Consider the following 15,208-nt stretch of genomic DNA (forward strand, 5'->3'; position numbering starts at 1 on the left):
AAGTCCAGGAAACAAGGAGAGTCCTGAACAAGAGGAACCCAAAGGGGCCCATGCCAAGACACATCATATTTAAAATTCAAACACCTAAAGACAAAGAAAGAATCTTGACACCAGCAAGAGAAAAGCAGTGAGTTACCTATAAGGGAGCTCCTGTAAGACCCTGGCTGATTTCTCAACAGAAACACTTCAGGTCAGAAAAGAGTGGGAAGAAATATTCAATGTGATAAGAATCAAGGACCTACAATTTAGATTACTCTACCCAACAAAGCTATCATTTAGAATCAAAGGACAGATAAAGAGCTTCCCAGACAAGAATAAGCTAAAGGAGTTCATCACCACCAAACCAGTATTACATGAAATGTAGTAGCAGCAGCAGCGGCAGCAGTAGTAGTCATTGTAAGAGTAGTAGTCATAGTCATAGATGTAGTAGTAGGAGGAGATCAAAAATATAAACAATAAATGGCAATGATTACATATCTATCAACTGAATCTAAAAATCACAATAAATGAACAAGCAAACAGAAACAGACTCATACACAAAGAGAACATTTTGACAAATGCTAGATGGCAGGGGAGTTGGAGGATGGGTGAAAAAGGTGATGGTATTAAGAAGTACAAATTGGTAGTTACAGGATTGTCATGAGGATGTAAAGTACAGCATAGGAAATACAGTCAATAATATTCTAATAAATATGTGTGGTATAAGATGGGTATGAGATTTACCAGAATGATCACTTAGTAAGTTATACAATGTCTAACCAGTAGGGTGTACACCTGAAACTAATATAATATTGTATGTCAACTGTAATTGAAAAATTATAAATGATTTTAAAAAGAATCTTGGAGTTGATAAGTTTTTGTACAGCAAAGGAAACCATCAACAAAATGAAAAGATAACCCATAGAAAGGGAGAACACAGTTGCCCACACATCTGATAAGGGGTTTATATCCAAAATTTATAAAGAACTTATAAAACTCAACGCTAGAAAAATCAAACAATCCAATTAAATTTAATTAATCCAATTAAAAAATGAGCAAAGGACCTGAATAGACATTTCTCCAAAGAGGACATACCGATGACCAATACGCGTATGAAAAGATGCTCTATGCCACTAATCATCAGAGACTTGCAAATTAAAACCACAAAGAGGTGTCTCCTCATACCTGTCAGAATGGCTACCATCAATAAATCAACAAACAAGTATTGGCAAGGATGTGAAGAAAAGGGACCCCTTGCGCAGTGTTGGTAGAAATGCAGACTAGTGCAGCCACTGTGGAAAACAGTATGGAGTTACCTCAAAAAATTAAAAATGGAACTGCCTTATGACCCAGCCATTCCACTTCTGGAAATTTATTCCAAGAAACCCAAAACACTAATTTGAAAGAATACCTGCACCCCTATGTTTACTGCAGATGTTATTTATAATAGCCAAAATTTGGAAGCAGCCCAAGTGTCCATCAATAGATGAGGGGATAAAAAGATGTGGTGCATTTACACAATGGAATACTACTCAACCATAAAAAAAGAAGGAAATCATACCCTTTGCAACAGCATGGATGAACCTGGACAGCATTATGCCCAGTGAAATAAGCCAGTCAGAGAAAGACAAATACCATATGATTTCACTCATATGTGGAATCTAATAAACAAACTGAACTCACAAGCAAAATAGTAACAGACTCATAGAGAGCAGGCTGATGATAGCTGTCAGGAGTGGTGGAAGTGGAGGGATTGAGAAAAAAATTAAAAGAAAGAAAAAACTCAGACATGGACAACAGTGTGGCAATTGCCCAGGGGATTGGGGAGCCGAGGGAGGTATAGTGGGATAAATGATGATAGAATGATGAGAGACTTGACTTAGGGTAGTGAACACAAAATACAGTGTAGAGATGTGTTGTAGAATTGTGCACCTGAAATTTGTATCACTTTGTTAACCAGTGTCACCCCTATAAATTCAATAAAAAGGAAAAAAAATCGACTCTTTAAAAAAAAAAAAGAAGAATCTTGGATTTGGTCCTCTAAGAAACAGAGTATCACCAGAAAGTTTAAAGCAGGGAAAGGGCATGTGTTTTCAAAGCACTGTTCTGCTTGCAGAATCGATCATGGACTGGAGGAAGCAGAAAATGGAAGCATTTCTATGTGTGATTCTATCTTGTCTGCTAGCTTTTGAGGTCCTAAAAAGCAGAAATCATTTGTTTCACTTTAATCTCTATGCGCCTATAATGCTTAGAATAGTGTTTAACACGAAGTAGTTACTCAAGAGGACCTGCCATATCTACCAGGCTGGGCCTCAACTCACTGCCCAACATTTTAATTAAAACCACTCAAAAGTTTAAGGATCAGCTATTGAACATTCCTCCTTTGACACTAGAACTCTCTGTCTAGCCAATCTAGAACAGTTAAGTTACAGTTATAAAGGGTACAAGTTATTCCGAAAACATTAGTTTTTGATATGTAGGAGGTCAGTAAAGTATAGATAGCCAGATAAAGCTCAAGGCCCAGAAGCTTAAGCACAGAGCACTAGACAAAAATCAGAATTGGGTTCCAGATACTGGTGCAATATCCAATGAACTTTGGGAAAACATATCCCTAAGGTCTGTTTTTCCATCATAAAGAAGAAATAAAACCTATTCTAATTTATTAAATGAGAATATGTGGTCAATGTGCTTTGAAAAATATAAGGTAAAATTCTGCATTGTCCATTAAAATTTTAAGAGAGCAGATCTCAAGTTAAGCGCCCTGGCTGGTGTGGCTCAGTTGACTGAGTGCTGGCTTGCAAACCGAAGGGTAGCTGGTTCAATTCCCAGTCACGGCACATGTCTGGGTTGCGGGCCAGGTCCCCAGTAGGGGGCATGCAAGAGGCAACCACACATTGATGTTTCTCTTCTTTTCTTTCTCCCTTCCCCTCTGTCTAAAAATAAATAAATAGCCCTGGCTGGTGTGGCTCAGTGGATTGAGCAATGGACTGAGAAGCAAAGGGTCACCTGTTCGATTCCCCGTCAGGGCACATGTCTGGGTTGCGGGCCAAGTTCCCAGTAGGGGGTGCGCGAGAGGCAACCACACATTGATGCTTCTCTCCCTGTTTCTCCCTCCCTTCCCCTCTAAAAATAAATAAAATCTCTTAAAAATATATGAATAAAATCTTTAAAAAATGGATTAAGATGGTAAATCTAAAAACAAACAAAGTATTTTTACCATACACGCATACCCCCAAAAAATAAGGGCAGAAAGAGAATTTAGAAGGTGATGGATATATATATTACCCTGATTGTGGTGATGATTTCAAGGGTTCATAGATATGTTCAACCCATCAAGCTGTATATATTAAACACATGCAGTATTTTGTAAAACAATCACACCTCAATAAAGCTATTAAAAAAAGACTAGCGATTGCCAATTCTGATTTGCAACAACATCAAGAGATGGTGTAATATCCAAAAATTCTCAAAATACAATTGATTTCCCTTTATTTTCATCTGTCAAACAGCAAATTTAGTTGAGAGGGCACTGCTACGAAATCAAGTAATAATCAGAATCAATTCCTAGAAGGCTATGCATTGTTGGAGCTGGAGCTAACAGCCCTCCTCATGTCCTGGGCACTGCTGATCTTTCACTCAGCTTTCTCATAGCTATCCCCTAGACTTGCCTGACAAAATACAGGAACTCCTGGGACCTATGGTAGGCAGTTAAACAGACAGAAGCAGAGCAAAGATCATGGGCCAGGTACAGAAGGTCACCGGGGCAGAAAGCCCCTGGCACCTAAGCAATGGGCAAAACTGGGAAAACAAGGACCTCACTCCCAGGGTAATCTTTTCTCCCCTAGCATATTGCAGGTCATGTGGTTTAGACCACCTGACCTTTCACATCACTGGTCATGTGGTACAGACCCCCCCCCCCGACCTTTTCTCCCCTGGCATGTTGCTAGTCCTGTGGGTTAAAAGTCCCTTAGAGTGGGAACAAGGAAGCTGGAGAATAGCCCTTGAGAATTAAGCCCCAAGGACAATGAGGCTGTGACCCACACAAATACATCTAGGCTTCTTCTGTGTTTCAGTTCCAGGCCTAGAAAGCAGCAAAACCAGACAAGGGCCACCATAGCTGACATCAGGACCAGATGCAATGACTGATGACTTCCTGCCCTGGTTCTGACCTACCAGTGGAGATCATAACCATGAAAAGACACACCTAGAAAGCTGATGAATATTCTATTGGGACCCTCTCCAGAGATCTCCAGAGAAATACCGTCAAGATGGAGGACCAGTGTGGCTCTCTCTATATACAGCACTTCCATGCCTTTCTCTACCCCCTTCCCCCAGGCACATTTTCCTTGTCTCTCTCTTCAAAGCTCCAAGAGCCCTTCATTTGCCTCTGCAATTTGTTTCCTCAGCCCATTTCTTCTACCTTTGTGACTTTCTAAACATAGTCTCTTACAGTTAGTCTTGACTCCAAATTCTTCCTTAGCCTGAACTGAAGTACCAAGTTTGCTCAACCGAGGAGGTCCAGTCTGACTCCATGGATCTAACACCTGGTGCCATTGCTGCCAACAGGCCCTACTTGTGATAACCAAAATAACCTTACTGAAAAAGGCAATTGTTACCTGCAAACAGCCTGAAGTGGTTTGTGTCAGTTAGAGAATAGAGTCATGATGACTTAGAGACTGTCAGATCAGATTGTCATGAGCTAAGGAAATAAAGCTAGCTATCAATGGCTGGCTATCCATGCAAAAGGAAAATGGCATCACCAGTTCTCCATACTAAGACAACCACTTCCAGACCTCCCCCCACCAAACATACACACTTCTGAAACACAAAGCATTCAGCAGTACTTTTTAAAGCTTGTAAATCTGTAAACTGATTTAGTAACTTGCTGTTGATTTTTTTGTTTTTGTTTTTGTTTTTTTACTTAGGAAGGAGACAGGTAAAAAGTAGAGGAAGCAAAATCCATTTTTATAAAAAGGAACTTGCTCTAGGCTATTTTGGCAAAAGAACTATATAAATTGCAGAAATCACTCTAAGTCACATTTCACATTTTCCAAACCCAAATTAATTATTTCCAGTTATAAAGTACATTAAATAGTAGGAAATCAATAATGATGAGTGTAATGGACACCACTATATTGATTGAGCACCTTCTATGTACAAGGCACTTTACATATATTATCTGTATTTATCATAATAACCCATGTTAATATTCTACAATTCAAATTAAAATAAAAATGAGTCTCAGGCAAATGTGCCACAAATCGAGTAAATGACAGAGGTGAGATCCAAACCAAGATACCAAAAAGCCCAGATTTTTAGATGGCAATCAAAGTTGGTGGAACATCTCTCCCTTTCCTAATCTCAATCAATCTCTTGCCTACCCTCCCTGTCCCTGTCCCTGTCCCACTTCCTCCCTCCCATGTACATGCATGCACTCATTTACAAAGAAAGGCAATACAGTATAGCAGGTTAATCATGGGGTTTAATAAACAAATCCACACCTAAGTTCTGACCCTGTTATTTACCAGATGAAAATTTCAGTGGTAAAAATTACTTATGGACCACAATTTCTCAATATACTTAACTAATTTAAATAAATGTACACTGTCTAGTACATAGACACTTGCTGTATATTTGTTGCCTTTCCCCTTTCTCTCTTTTGATAGTCTGAAGACCAAATGAAGATGAAGCAAAAAATACCTGTATTTTATGATAAGCAAGGTCAGCAAGTGGTTCTAGCGACCTATAAAAACACATATGGTTAAGGAACTGTTAACAACTTTGTGGCATCTAACCACAATTTTTATCCATAAAATATAAGAGAATAATACATAATGGTCACATGGGATTTAGCCTATGAATGCAAGGTTGGTTCAGCATTCATACCTCAAACACTGCCATTCACAGTATTAACAGCCTAAGGAAGAAATTACATATGATTATATACTTAGATGCAGAAAAAGTATGACATTCATTCAACAGCCATTTATCCTTTTTAAAAATACTCATTTAACTAGAAATAGAAGGGAACTTCCTCAGCCTAAGAAAGAGCATCTGTGAAAAAACCTACAGCTCACTCACACTTAATAATGAAAGATTGATTGATTTCACCCTAGAATAATGTACAAGGCAAGGAATACACTCTTACCAGTTCTATACATCTTACCAGATAGAGGTCCTAGCTAATGCAGTAAGGCACAGAAAAGAAATATAGATAAAACTGGAGAGGAGAAATAAAACTTCCTTTTTGTATAGGTAAAATTGGAAGAGAAATAAAACTATTTTTTTTTTGCCACAGAAAACATAATTATCTAAGCAGAAAGTCCAAAAAGTATCTATAAAAAAACTACTAGATGTAATAAGTAACTTCAGCAAGATTGGAAAATAGAGTATCACTATACAAAAATCAATTATAGTTTTATATACAGCAGTGAACAACTGGGGACTGAAATTTTTATAAGCACCATTTACGATGGCACCGATAAATATTCAATACACAAGGATCAATCTAACAAAGTACTGTAAGATTTACATGTTGAAAATTATTTTAAAAATTGATGAGAGAAATCAAAGAAGACGTAATTGAAAAGATAAACTGTGTTTATGGTGCAAAGGACTCAACATCATCAATACTGCGATTCTCTCCAAAATGAATCTATAGATTCGATTCAACCCAAGAAAAAATGCAAGCAAATTGTTCTTTTAGAAATTTGAAAGATGATTCTGAAAGTTATAAAGAAAAATAAATAACCTAGGATAACTAAAACAATTTGGAAGCAGTTGGAGAATCAAACCAGCTGATTTCAAAACTTACCAAAAAGCTATACTATTCCAGACAGTATGATATTGGCAAAAGGAGAAACACATAGGTCAATAAACAGAGCAGAACAGAAACTGATCCATGTATACATATATGGATGGCCAATTGATTTTTGTACAAGATGTCAAGTTAATTCAATAAAAAAGATAATCTTTTAGTGTTTCAGCAAATGGTGTTGGAACAATAGAACATACCTATATTTGAAAAATGAACCTTGCCCTGGTTAGAGTGGCTTAGTGTATTGAGTGATGGCCTGCAAACCAAAAGGTTATTGGTTTGATTCCCAGTCAGGGCACATGCCTGGGCTGTGGGCCATGTTACCCAGTTGGGGGCATGGGAGAGGCAACAGATCAATGTATGTTGCGCATTGATGTTTCTCTCCCTCTCTTTCTCCCCCATTCTTTTTATGTGAATAAATCAAAATATTTTTAAAAAATGAACCTCAACCTAAACCTCACTCTATATACAGGGTCTAGCACAAATAATGCCCCTTTTTTATTACACAAAAATCTCTTATTACAAAATCATAAGTATGTAATTCTGTAACATAACAGTATCACATTCACACCATATGGCATTTAAGGTGAAGTATTCAAACTGCTGTCCATCTCGTGCAAGACATTCTGTACCCTAACGACCACACTCAATGGTGTTACTTCTGCTGGACCCTGTATATACAACTTGGAATGAATCATAGAATGAAATGTAAGCCAAACCAAAAGCTTCTAGGAGACTTCTATAAAACTTCTAGGAAAAAAAAACAATTAAATCTTTATGATTTTAGGTCTAGTAATTATTTCTTTTTTTATTATTGTTCAATTACAGTTGTCCTCATTTCCCCCCCATTACTCTCCCCTGCCCTGCCCTCCCCCCTACATTCAATCCTGCCCACCATTGTCCTTGTCCATGGGTCCTTTCTTTATACATGGTCCCTGACTTGACCCTTCCCTGGTTATTATTTCTTATGCAAGGCAGAAAAAGCATGAATCATAAAACAAACAAAAAAAATAAACTGAATTTCACCAAAATTTAAAACATTTGCTTTTTTAAAGACAGTAAGAAAACAAGTCACAAACTGAAAAATGTATTTATAAAACATATGCAACAAAGAGCTGGTAACCAGTATACAGAACCCTCCAAACTGTCTGTGTGTGTACACATAAACACACATACAGACAGTCACTTGCTCAAAATCATTAGTCATTAAGAAAAATGCAGAATAAAATTACAATGAGATTAGCACTAACCACCTACTAGAATGGCTAAAATTTAAAAAGACAGAGAAAAACAATGTTGGCAAAGATATTGGAGCAAATGGAGTCTTATTATTGTTGATGGGAATCCAAAACAGTATAGTCATTTTGGAAAATAGTTTTACAATTTCTTATAAAGTTAAACACACTTATAAAACCAAGCCATCCCAATCCTTGGTATTTACCTAACAGAAATAAATACACATGTCCACACAAACACCTGAACATAAATGCTTATAGTAACTTTATTCATAGTAATTAAAAACTTTAAATTCTCAAAATGTTCATCAATTTTTGAATGGATAAGCAAAGACAGCAAACTTTGAATAAATGCAATGACATGCGTGAACTCTCAAAAGCATTAAGCTAAGTGAAATAAGCCAGACTTAAAAGGCTACGTATTCTAATCCCATTTATACAAAGTTCTGGAAATGATAAAACTAGTGAGACAGAAATCAGACCAGTGGTTGCCAGAGGTTGACAGTATAGGGAGGGGAGTAACTACAAAGGTGCATGAGAGAACATTTTGCATGGCAAAAAAATTCTATTCTCTTGATTTCAGTGATAGCTACAAAGTATATAATTTTGTCAAAATTCATAGACTTGCACACACCTTAAAAGGGTGATTTTTACTGTATGTAAATTATATCTCAATACAACTGAAACACAAAAACAAAAATACATCTCACTTCAGAAATGGCCAACTATTTTAGGCAGAGATCTACAACTAATCAGAAATAAACATATTGAATTCTGATGGTAAGCTTATGATCCATGATTAAAGGACAGAAGACAGGGAGAACAAGTTCATGACAGTTTTTGTGTGTCTTTTACTGCTCATTGATAAAATTGTGTAAAAGAGGCCTCTAGTAAGAAGGAGATAAATATGTAATTTATGATCAAAATTCCCCATTTGCTATTTATTTGAAACATATTAACCTAAAATGATGGATGGCCACTAACTGCCTTTACCAATTGCTAGAGTTTATAGATGACTCATTCAAAGGACTGCCTAATGGGACAGAAAACTATTCAAGTACTAATTCTCCTTAATTTACAAGTGTTCTGATTTATAAGAGCACGGAAGAAGTGTTTTCATTCTGTGCAATTTCTTTCTCTTGGTTAGTTTTGAAGAGACACAGGAAAAGCTTATCTTGGCACCAGAGGCTGCAGGATGGGAGAAGGCAGAGTTGTCCAAAACCCCCCAAAGGGCCTTTCTCCTTGTTTGGCAAGCTATTCAGTGATAGGTGCAGGCAGGTGTCTAGTAGTAGATAAGCTAATGTGAATGGTCCTGAATTTGCAGGGAACTATGATCAGAACAATGGTAGAAGTCATGTAAGTAGCATTCTCAGAGGCCCAAGGGAGACCTAAACTGGAGAACAGACTACAGAAAACTTGTTTTCATTTATTCATCCACTCATCCAACAAATATTTATTGACTGCCCATTCTAGGCCAGGCTCTGGGTCAAGGCTGAAGACACAGAGATAACTACCTGGTCCAGAGTAGCTTACAATCTTCTGGTGGAGAGGGGTGGGGGTGTATGTATAAGGTCTATTAAGAGACAATAGGATGAAGTGCACCTTAATGGAAGAGAAAAGCTATAGTTGTGATTTATTACTCCTTGTACACCATTTTCTATTAGGCTCTCAGCACCCCAGAGTTCACCTAGAATACAAGACAGGCAGTCATTCCAAGCAGCAGGAAACAGCATATGCAATAGAAACGTAAGCTCAACATAGTGAAGAAACTACACGAAGTTCCGTGGCACTGACAACCGGATGGGAAATGGCATGTAATGAGACTGGAGAAGTAGTTATAAGCCAGGAAGGCTGAGGGCTTTGTAAGCTGTGCCAAAAAATTAGACGTCTGTCTGTGGGGTAGACAATGGAAAGCCTATTAACAACAAAGTAATGAACCAAGATTTGCATTTAGAAAGATGATTCCAAGGGCAAGCCAAGGATGGACAGGGGCAAAAAGGAGATGGAAAGTTTCCTCTTTTTTGGGGTAGTTGAAAAGCTTATGGATGCCCTGGCTTGGTAGCTCAGTAGGTTGCGGGTTCGATCTGCAGTCAGGGCACATATAACGAGCAACCAATGAATGCAGAGATAAGTGGAACAGATATCTCTCTCTCAAATCAGTCAACTAAAAAAAGTTCTAAAAAGAAAAGCTGAAGGAGTACCAGAAAGTTGGTGTTCATTGTAGAGCCTCTCCATAAGCCAGCCTGAGTCATGCAGAAGAAATGACCCATTCTTTTGCTTACTGCATGTCCCTAGCTAGCAACTGTGATTATTCCTCTCTCCACCCACCCCTCTTCCACCAAAGTATCAGCTGCCTAAGGACAGGAATGGACACACACACACACACACACACACACACACACACACACACACACACTCTTATATCCTAGTGCCTTGCTAACAGCAGTAACTATGTTGACTGAGCGAATGAATAAATGACTGAATTGACAGTTTGGACCCAAGAAATCAATTGAGAGCTGTTGCAAAATGCGACTGATGGGTTATTTAAGGAGTTGGCAAGCTACCCATCACACAGAAAGTTGAACTGGATACCTTTGTAAGTCTCTTCCAATATGAAGACTTTATGATTCTAGGCCACTCCCGAGAAAGTAACAAGTGGCTGAAAATGAGATATGTGAGACTTGTTCTATAGAAAGACAAAAATATCAGAAAATAATGAACTAAGTTAGCTAAAAGCTAATAGCACATTTTGTATAAAGGCCCCTGAGAAAGAAAAGCACCGATTATCATAATTAAGCTTCTGAAGGCAGTCAGTGTAGTAGATCAGGCCCTGTAATCTACACAGACTCCTCCACACAGGAGGGAGGGAATGTCAGGTGCTTGGAGGTGGGCCCAGAAGTAAGGTCTAGGAGGAATTCCAAGTAGGCAAGAACACATAATTGGGAAATGAGAGTGGGCAGCAATAGGCAGAGGTCTATGCAGGTGAGCAGTGAGCATCAGGATACTCATCGTGGAGAAAGGAGACAGAACACAATATGAGGGAAAACTGATAAAAAGCAATTAGTGAACATCAGTATCAAAAATGGGCAGCAAAATCCCAACCACAGGCATTCGTCTGGGCAGTTCTCAAGTTCTTGAGAGGCCTGGCTAGGAAAGCGTATCATTCACTCCCTTCGGAGGAACTAGGGCACCAACCACTGTATGCAGACAAGGACTTCACAGGGGAAAAACAGGACAGGGCCCTGTTTTTGGCACAGAAATACAAGGCCATTCTTAATCACAAGGAACTAAGCAAAAGCAGCCTTACAAAAATCTAAGCACACAAAGTTAGATGAGACTAGCAGACATGCTGATCTGCTCAGCTGGTTGTACGAGGTTTCCGAAATTCTCCCCAACTCAGGACAGGTTAAGGCCCAAAAGCCTCATTCAGGTCTTGATCCATCCCAACTCTGTCAACCAAATTGCTGTGAAGACATGAAGCCAGCAGGACCTCACAGCCCTCCAAATATCAGATAGCATGAGGCAAGCCATGCACAGGAAAGAGCTGCTTAGACAGTATCAATGAAAGAGAGAGTCACATGGAAGGACCAGGGAAAAGGAATATGGAATTCAGTGTACAGACATCTCTCTGTTCACATTCTCCATCCCCCACCATTTCCCTAGTCCAGAATACATAGCTTAAAAAGCTCTATGGCCCGTAGGTATCACCCAGAAAACTATTCGTTTTTATATTTGTGGCTATATCTAGACAAAAAATAATAATTTGTCATCAGTTCCTTGGTCAAGATCCATGCCCACAACTATATATAAAACATGCTGTGGGAAGATCAGATTCCCATTACATTTTTTTTCCCTAATGTAACATACACCACGATCATAATGTATAACTGGGATCACAGCCCATATTGCTACCCTTCTTTCTCATTCTGAACCACAGACTCAGAAGGTCTTGAAGGGTTTAAGCAATGCTCTGGCCTATCCATTCTCACGGTACAGATGAAACTCTGAGGACCACTTAGGAAAGTTACATGAGGTGGTGTTGCTCAGTGGATTGAGTGTCGGCCTGTGAACTAAAGGGTCGCCAGTCTGATTCCCAGTCAGGGCACATGCCTGGGTTGCGGGCCAGGTCCCCAGTGGAGCGTGTGTGAGAGGCAATCACACAGTGATATTTCTCTCCCTCTTTCTCCCTCCCTTCCCCTCTCTCTAAAAATAAATAAATAAAACCTTTTAAAAATATTTTTTAAAAATTACACAATAAACTCGTGGCAAAGCCAGCAATGAAACCCAGATGTCTCTGTTCCTTCTATGACTGCAGTATCACCAAATCTGGTAGATATGCCTGTCACTAGGAAGCAAAATTCAGTTAAATGCATTCACTCCTAATTGTTAACCCTTCCCACTTGAGCTCACACACAGCCCAACATAAAATTTCTTTCTATCTACACAGACATTCCTTGATTCATGGCAGAATGGAAATACCCCTACAAGAAGTTACACAATTTGAATTATCCAACTTCAAAGTAAGAGAGAGCCTCAAGCAACACCATCTGATTATATCTTGCTGCTGCAGAAAATTAATCAAATTCATCCTAGAGGCTCATCTGCTTCATGACATACTCATTTCTTGATATTGAAACTCCCTAACAAATTTCAGCACAAGATGTGCTGATCACTTCTTTGCTAGTACTTTCTCATCTTCATCTGTTACTGTGAGTAGCATTTTAAGAAATGTAAATAAGGAGGTTGCTTGACCCATAATATCTATATAATCCTTTGTACTGACATGAAAGATGGGAGGATATAAAGGGTCTAATATAGGGAAATACTTTTCACTGTTACTTCCAAATATAAAGTAAGTGAAAAGAGAAGGCGAGAAAGTCTAACTGGTAAGCGATGAATAACTGAGTTGCATCAACATTTGAAAAATGTGAATTAAATTATTTAACAATAGTCATCTGTAATGAAATAGTTACTTGTTTAAATTCCGTAGAACTTTCCTTCTGGAACAAGCTTTCTAAGAAGTGCTTTAAGTTTTGTTAGGCACCAAGGATGTGAATTATTTATGACAATGTCCCCATGGCACTGACCCTGGTCATCAGTCTTGAAACAAGCACTGTCACTGTTTTAATTCTTACTCCCTCATCCTTTGCTCCATTTGAATCTGGTGATTTCTAGGAATGAACCTTCTTTATGACACATGCTGTATATTATTTGGTTTGAACAAGCCTTGAGTTTATGTGAAGTAAAGCAATGTTCTTTTTCCAAAGCTCTCAGTTCTTAAAATATCAGAACCTGCAAAAAACACACACAGAGTTGTTGCTATCCCTTCAGATCAATAGCTCAGTCACTGCTATGAGATATTAAGAAAGGAGTTGGGAAAACAAAGCAAATCTTTATGGCTGCATCTATTCTGGCAAATGAAGCACAGCAGAGAGGCACAAACATATTAAAACCCATTTTAGCAAGTGAGATCTTGCCAAGGAAAAAAATCTTGGGCCACTCTATCTACCCAAATGTTTTCACAGAGATTTTAGCTAACAGGCAATTAAATTCAAGGAGCAGCTACAGGCAAACAGAGACTTGGAGGTTGAAAAATAAGAGTGGATGTGGGCAACAGCTGGAGATAGGAGTATTTGCAAAAATATATTAGGGTCTCCTAACTGCTCTGGAACAAATATTCACTAAAATACTCATTTTAATTTTAAATCCCTTCAGCTGAATAAACTTCACAATTTAAATAAACATTTGAAACATGTCAACTGCATATACCTGTCTCCTAATTAAAATAAAACTTCAAAGGAAATACTAAAAATTAATGGAGAAGGTCCCACTCAGCCAGAAAGATATTATGTGGCCCTGGCCAGGTGGTTCAGTTGTTTGGAATGTCGTCCCATACACCAAAAGGCTGCAGGTTCAATTCCTGGTCAGGACACATACCTAGGTTACAGGTTTGATCCCTGGTCAGGGCATTTATGGGAGGCAACATATTGATGTTTCTCTGTCACATATCTCTCATATCTCTCCCCACCCTGCTAGCCCTCCTCTGTCTCTCAAATCAATAAACATATCCTTGAATGAGGATGAAAAAAATAAAGATATTATATGGAATTTCATATTTAAAAAACAGCCCTGGCTGGTATGGCTCAGTGGATTGAGCATCGGCCTGTGAACCAAGGGGTCATCAGTTCAATTCCCAGTCATGGCACATGCCTGTTGTCGAGGGCCAGGTCCCCAGTTGGGGGCACATGAGAGGCAACCAGACGTTAATGTTTCTCTCCCTTTCTCCCTCCCTTCCCCTTTCTCTAAAAATAAATAAATAAGATATTTAGAAAACAACAACAACAACCAATCTCTTGGGCTAAACTTAGTGACTTGTTTCCAAAGAGGACAGTATGGAAAGGAGGAAAAGAGTAACTAACTACATTATGGAGGAATCTGGTAAACACTAGTGTAGACAGGCGATTAAGTTCAACACCAACAATGGTAAGTCATATTGATAATATGTACTCAATATGGTGTGTTAAAAATGACAGTGCACGGTCTTCCAAACTCAATAGCCTCAGTCTAATTAATCATGAGAAAAGTAGACAAATCCCAATTGAGGGACATGCTATAAAATTCCTGACCAATACTTCTCAAAACTGTCAACATCATTTAAACCAAGGGAAGTCTGAGAAACTGTCATAGCCAAGAGGAGTTTAAGGAGATACAACTAAATGCGATATAGTATCTTGAATAGGATCCTGAAACAGGAAAAATACATTAATGGAAAACTGAGGAAATCTAAATAAAATATGGACTTTAGTTAATATTGTATCAATATTGGTTCATTATTCTGACAAATGTACATTACTAGTGCAAGATAATAATATGGGAAGCCACATGTGGGGTATATGAAAACCCTCTGTGCTAATTTTGCAACTCTTTTTATAAATCTAAAAATACTCTAAAATAAAAAGGGTTTTAAAACATTTAAAACTGTTTCTTGGGGGGGTATCTTCCATGTCCATTCAAATCCTGTGCTTCTAACCAAGTATCAGAAAGAGAATCAATGAGTCTTGGCCACGTGTTCTGTGAGAAAGAAACCTGCATTTAATTTCCAATAGATCACCTAATTGTCACTTGGAGGGGACAGTTTTCTCAAAATAGTGTCCTTGTGTCAAATATGCAGCAAACT

At 38.4% G+C, this 15,208-nt stretch overlaps 1 protein-coding gene and 1 pseudogene across 1 annotated transcript in view; one reads left to right on the forward strand and one right to left on the reverse strand.

Moving 5' to 3' along the window:
* The window catches only part of ATP11C (ATPase phospholipid transporting 11C), a 180,902-nt gene that overhangs the window by 147,332 nt on the left and 18,362 nt on the right, over positions 1–15,208 (reverse strand). The window lies entirely within an intron of this gene.
* LOC129075561 (uncharacterized) lies at positions 5,682–5,785 on the forward strand (annotated as a pseudogene).

Source organism: Pteronotus mesoamericanus, unplaced genomic scaffold (assembly GCF_021234165.1).
Source record: "Pteronotus mesoamericanus isolate MK-2021 breed Mesoamerican mustached bat unplaced genomic scaffold, CSHL_Meso_final contig_55, whole genome shotgun sequence".
NCBI classification, from domain to species: domain Eukaryota; kingdom Metazoa; phylum Chordata; class Mammalia; order Chiroptera; family Mormoopidae; genus Pteronotus; species Pteronotus mesoamericanus.